At 45.6% G+C, this 6,682-nt stretch overlaps 1 protein-coding gene across 1 annotated transcript in view; it reads left to right on the top strand.

The window, feature by feature from the left end:
* Positions 1–2,165: 2,165 nt before the first annotated feature.
* clcn2a (chloride voltage-gated channel 2a) overlaps positions 2,166–6,682 on the top strand; it is an 83,373-nt gene continuing 78,856 nt past the window's right edge. The window contains exons 1-2 of the mRNA XM_089007581.1: positions 2,166–2,348; positions 2,432–2,656. The gene's annotated coding sequence lies outside the window, so the exon portion shown is untranslated. The remainder of the gene's footprint in view (positions 2,349–2,431; positions 2,657–6,682) is intronic.

The following is a 6,682-nucleotide window of genomic DNA, read 5'->3' as shown; positions in this document are numbered from 1 at the left end:
GTCATCGTTGTATTTCTGCAATTTATTATTAGTCATCCATCAGGTTGTTTTGTCTCAGGTGCCACAGCTGGAAGACAGCGAAGATACAATGTGATTGTCAGGTTGAAGAGCTATCACAGCCGCCCAAAAAAAAAAAAAAAAAAAAACCAAGGCACCAGGACAAAACACTCGGGGGTGTGCCATCCATCCTCATTTTCGACACGTGTGTTTGTCTTATCATTAGTTTGGATGTTGACTGAGCTCCGCTGCCTCTTCCAAGCTGTTTGTGGATTATTGAAATGTATACGTAATGCCTAAATTTAGATCTCATGGCAGTGCTGTTCTTGATCAGAGGAGATACTCATGGATTTGAACATTCAAATGTGTGCGAACCACGGCTGACATTCAGCGGTCATCCGAGGAGTAGGAACGAAGATTAAAAATGTTGGACATCAACTTATTGATGTGAAAAGGGATCTACAAAATGATCCATATCAGCTCACATCCTGATAAGTACATGACGGCTTTTGTGTGCATTGTTGATTCTGTGGCTTTTGTACGTATAATGAAGTTGAATATGATTTTTCTTTGCTGAACACTGACTTATTCTTAGCAAACCAACTTGACAGAAATTGGCTGAATCATGTAACATTCTTACAAATGTAAACTCTCACAAGAGTGACATCTTCAAAATGGCGGCTTCAATGAGCAACTATATACGATTTCAAATACAATAGGTTTTGATATCTTGGTTTCTGTTAACACAAAAATGAGCAATGGGACTGCTTTTTTAACACGAGGGTGTCAAACTCATTTTTTGCCATCGGACACATTGTCGTTACGGCTTCCTCTCGGTGGCTGTTATTAATTAAGGAAAACCATTACAATGTTTAGTCCCCTCTCCATATTACATATAGAGCCCACAACAAAGTAAAAAATAAAGACTGTTATTGTGGTTTACATGGGACAACTTGAAATTTTGGTTCAGAATATAGCAAGCATCATGGAATTTCAATTGCTTTCATGGGACAAATAAAATGATGTGGTGGGTCAAATTTGGCCCCTGACCCTTGACACCTGTGCTTTAACCAATCAGAATTCAGGCCTATCCACACACCTCAGTGTGTTTGAGTGTACGCCTGCGTGTTGTGCTGCCGCTGATCTCCGGCAAAACCTTCGATTTTCTGCCACCATCGGATTACATCATTCTCATCCCGTTGCATTTTTTTGAACTTTCAATCAATCATCTTACTGTTTTGATTGCTATTAGCGGTCACTACTTCCACCTACGCAATATCAGTCTTCGCCCATCTCTCACCGCTCACACCACTGCTATCCTTGTTCATAGTTCTTCGGATTGACTATTGCAATTAACTTCTCCTTGGTGTCCCTTAGAAAGTTCTCCACAAACTTCAACTCATCCAGAATTCTTCACCCCGGATCATCACCAGAACCTCATCCTTTCACCACATCACCCCTGTCCTCCAAGAGCTCCACTGGCTCCCGGTCAAATATAGAATCAACTTTAAAATTCTTCTTTATACATTTAAAGCTATCCATAACCTTGCCCCCCTTACCTATCTGACCTTCTTCAAAATTCTATTCCCTCTCGTTCCCTCAGATCCTCGTCCTCCCTCCACCCGTCTCAGCACGATGGGGGACAGGGCTTTCAGCTGCTCTGCCCCCAAACTCTGGAACTCACCTCCTCCCAACATTCGTAACATCGATTCTCGTCCCACCTTCAAATCCCATCTCAAATCACACCTATTTAAAATCCTATTTTCTGTGTAGGTCTTTCTTTTGTTTCTATTTATAACTGTATTTTATATATTGTATTCTATTTGTGATTGTGTTTTATTTATTATACTACCTATGCTTGTTTGTGACTGTAAAGTGTCCTTGAGAGCTTTGAAAGGCGCTTAAAATGAAATATATTTGTATTATTAATTTTTGGCTCGTCGGAGCAAAATCTGTTTTGTTGTACATTTGTTTCATTTGGTTCTGTTATTCGAGAAATATCTATTTTGAAGTGTTGCAGAAAGTGGTGGGCTTCGCTTCACTTCCACAAATGACATTGGTGAGAGAGTAGATGAAATCAGCAGCAAGGGTGAATATACGCATGGTTTTCCTCCTCCTCCCCTCCCTTGTCTCTGCAGACAATGCAGAAATTAAGACAAATGCACACAGCCGCTCCACGGTGAACGAACGGGGCGACAGCAATGGAGAAAGCTGCAGGACGCGGCGCCGACGCTACCCGCATTGCATCACGGACACGACTCCAAGTCCCCCGCTGATTCCTTCCTCCCACCTCATCCCGAGTGGGCCTAATTGGACGCTTGTCTCTCTTCGCTCGGGAGGGGTCCGTGGGGGTAAGAGTTGGGGGGTCCAGTACAGCACAAAAATGCATAATCACAGATGACGATCACGATCCGAACGGTTCACAAACTTTCAGAGCCACTGAATGGATTCCGCATCGGCGAAGGGCCAGCGGGGGGCATCTGGCGAAACCTCCCACGCATGTCGTTTGCAGCCGGGTCACGTTGTCGATTAAGCTTCAAGCAACCTGTGGCTGCGCGCGTCCTTGCTTCAACTTGTTCCTTCTTCCTGCGAGGTGTAATGGAGCAACGCAGCTGACGATTTGGAAGGGCCGGAAGGAGAAGAATCACCCAAGGAAAAGGTGAGTACGATATTATGATCTGTGTTTTTTTTACTTGTTTCTACCTTTCTAAACTAGCAACACAGTGAGTGCTTCTCAACTTTATCCACGTCTTTGCTCAAGGGCAAATGCTACCTGAATATCTTATTAAGATACAAGTCATATTTTTTCAACTACCTGGGTGATTATTCTCGATTGAATTACTTTATATACACCTGGAGAACAGATGAATTGGTGTGTATTGTGTAGCAGTAGAACCAAAACGTGAAAATATGCAAAACGACTTTGACACAAATCAATGATAAAACAATGGCACTGCTTGAGAAACACCAAAGTATTGCGAAGCCTGACAGATTTGTGATATTGTATCTACAACACAAAAGGGAATCCCTACAGACGAAGCAATTTCACATAATCAGATTTGTGAATCTCCCTAAGGCCCTCCTGACATGCTGATTGACAAAGACTTGACACTTATATGTAGAAGCTTATTACTGGCAAAAAGAAAATACATAAATGCAATTGTGGTCATTAACTTTAAACATTTTACCCATCAGAGAAATGATGCCCCTTGGTTGTACAGTGGGGCCTCGGTTTACGAACACCTTGCCTGATGAACTTTTCGGTTTACGAACGTTACATTTATGAAAATTAAACCTTGGCATACACACTATTTTCGCGATACGCACCCCCCACCACGGCTGGCGGAGTAATCTTCGGCGGAAGAACACAAAAGCACACGACCGAACAGCATCCCAGCCGGCCTACCTTTCCACACCCCCTTTCCATGAGTGCACACGTCGATTGTCTTCAACGATACTTTTGCCGTAATAGGACCAAAAAACATACCACCACAGGCTCATGTTCAGCCGAAGAAGACACAAACCAAAATAACAGTCGAGGAGAAGAAGGAGATCATTGAGAAACACGAACGTGGTGTGCGTTTGTGGTGCCACATGTGCGCACCGCGGCTATCATGTGATCTCAGCCTGACACATCTCCGCTGTGTGTCACTTCCCTGGAAGTAACTTTCTACTACCATTCTACAAAGAAAGAGCCCGGTACCGTCCACCATTGCTAGCATCCCTCGCAAAAAGCTTGACACAATGGTGTTATTTAGTCGATGATTTCACGTGACTAATGACACCGAAAATGTCACGTGCGAGTTGACAGCTGGGGCGGGGCCGCCGCCCCCGACCTCCGCCAGCCGAAGAAGACACAAAGCAAAATTACAGTCGAGGAGAAGAAGGAGATCATTGCGAAACACGAACGAGGTGTGCGTGTTGATCCCCTAATCACCGATACTGGGACATTTCAACGAGTCACTGTCACCTCACCGGTGACATGATTACGACGCCTCGCTCCTCGCTGTGTCTTGTGCTGGCAAGTCCAAGAGTTTGCTTTGCCTGAGGTGATTGTTAGCTGCGATCGCGTAAGTTTGTTGCTTTCCGGGATCGCATGTGTGCCATTTTATTTTGCCTAGCTTGACAGGCTGGACGGATTCCCCCCGCCCACCTTCTTTTGTCGCGTTTTATTCCGGGTCCGTGGAATCATTGGAACCGCGCCTTTTGTTGTAATAAAATCTCTGCCAGCACCTATGGGACTCGAAGTGGATGCAGATGACATTGAGGAGCTTGTTGCTGACCATAATGAGGTCCTCAACACAGAGGATTTGATTTGCCTTCAAGAGGACAAGCAGAAGCAGGCCATTCAGCAGTTGATGTGCAGGCTTTTATTGAACAGTTCAATCCAGAAAAAGGCTATGAGAAACATCAACATGATGAATGATAATGTGATGCCTCAGTTTCGTAAGATCTTACAAGTCGGAAAGCAACAGGTGTCAATTAAGAGCCATCAATGACCATCACAAATCTAAATAAAGTGACTTTATTATATAGTGCAGTACATTTCTTTCAATACAATACAATAGCACATTTATTATACATAGAATAAGGTATGTTGTGTGTAGTTTAAAGGCTTATTTAGTTGAAAATTATATTTTATGGACACCTGGGAATAGATTATTCTAATTTTAAAGGTTTCCTATGGGAAAAAAAAATTGGGATACACACTTTTCGCCTTACACACTCTGTCTGGGAACCAATTAAGTTCGGTAGCCAAGGTTTGACTGTACTTTAGTAAATAACTAAATGTTCAGCTCAAGTGTACAACTACACTATTTTTAATTGTAACATCTGCCATCTAGTGGTGGATTATTGAACTGTTTTTCTGGTCATGATTGGTCGCTGTCATGAATAGATTGACAAAGACAAATACCTGGCGAATTATACGTTTTCCCCGTATTTTATGTTTTTCTCATTTCAAATAATGTACGACATACTACAACTTTTATACGGGAAAAAATATATTGTGAACCGATCTTCCAAAAACCATTTTGGATGAAATCCAGTTGTTCTCAACAGCTGGTAGCCAACAGCAATGCTGGCGCCGATCACTACTCCTGTTACAGCAAACCAGTAAAAGTAATACTCAATCATATTTTTTTTTTATCGCGGCGTATGGTCGGTTTGATAAAGTCCGAGAAGCCAGACTGAGATGGTTTGGACATATCCAGAGAAGAGAGAGTGACTATATTGGAAGAAGGACGCTGAGCCTTCAACTGCCAGGCAGGAGACCGAGAGGAAAACCAAAGAGGAGGTTGATGGATGTTGTCAAAGAGGACAACATCAAAGAGGAAGGTAGCTGGTATTAAGAGAAGAGGATGCACAAAACCTGATTGGATGGAGGACACTGATTCGCTGTGGCGACCCCTGAACGGAAAATCCCAAAGGAAAAGAAGATGGTTGGTTTGATAAAAGCATAACGTGCACATGCGCGGTAAGCTGTCTGCATTTCCGCTTGAGTTAGCGTTTTTTATCCTTTCAAATAATGTACGGCATACTAAAACTTTTACACGGGAATTGTAATCATTTATGAGGCAGCTATTTGTCATGATCTGGTTGGCGACCAACGGGGGGCGCTGTCGGCCCCGCCTGCACCTGCACAGGTGCTGGTCGTCCCGATCAAATTGGCGACCAGCGGGTAGCGACGTCAGCCCTGCCGGCAGCCTCGCAGGTGCTGGTCGTTATAATCAATGACACTTAAAAAGACACCTGGCACGATCATCCGGTGCCGATTCATTGTTTGTTTGCTGCTTGTTTGCTGCATGCATTGTGTACGTGTTTGTTTAACCTTGGCGGACTTTTACACTTGGTTTTCTTTTGCTACTTTGTATTTTTTCCATTCAGATCATTTTGATGTTTTACATTTTGTTCCTGCTGACTTTATTTTAATACAATTTGTCAAACAACCTCCTGCTCCCTCCTGCCTGCTTTTTGGGATCCGAACCCGCCATCACCACCTCGCAAAACCGTGACAGAATGAATCGGCCTACCATCGGATCCCGCAGGTACATCGGACCCGTCTCATTTCCACCCTGTGCCTGGCAATGCTACGTCCACGTTAGCGCAAGCCTCGTCGAGTTTGAATTGCGTCACTCGACGAGCCGCAACGTCCACGTAAACGTCCGGCCGAGACCTCCTTCCAGGTGGCCGTCCAGGGTGACCCTGGGTGACTGGCATTGCACGCCCACGTCCAGCCACGCTGTCGTCGTGCATGACGGATTGAGTCTCATCCACGACGAGCCGTGCAACGTCCGCGTCAATGTCAGTCCGAGACCCCACTCACCGCTGGATCCCGGAGCGGCTCTGGACCCGTCTCGTTCCCCCGGAGCCGGGCAGTTCACGCCCACGTCGGCGTCCGGCCGAGACCTGGTCCCATACGGCCGTACGGGGTGCCATTCTGCGCCTGGCAGTCGACGTCCACGCAGAGCCATGCGCCGTCGCGTGAACGTGCGAGAGGGATCGCACTCACGCCCACGACGATCCGTGCCGCGTCTTCGTCCACCCCAGGCCGAGTCCCGTTCCCATCAGGCCGCCGCCCGTCGTGTGCTGGAGAGGCCGCGGTTGCCCTCTCCACCGACCGTTCCCTGGCGAGTGGACCTTTTGGGAGACTGTTGGGACTTCTGGAAGCAGCCCCTTGAAGGGG

The sequence above is a fragment of the Hippocampus bargibanti genome, linkage group LG11, assembly GCF_051943395.1.
Source record: "Hippocampus bargibanti isolate YZ-2025 linkage group LG11, ASM5194339v1, whole genome shotgun sequence".
Taxonomy (NCBI): domain Eukaryota; kingdom Metazoa; phylum Chordata; class Actinopteri; order Syngnathiformes; family Syngnathidae; genus Hippocampus; species Hippocampus bargibanti.
Note: the sequence above shows the minus strand (reverse complement) of the source record. Positions and strands in the feature narration are given on the sequence as shown.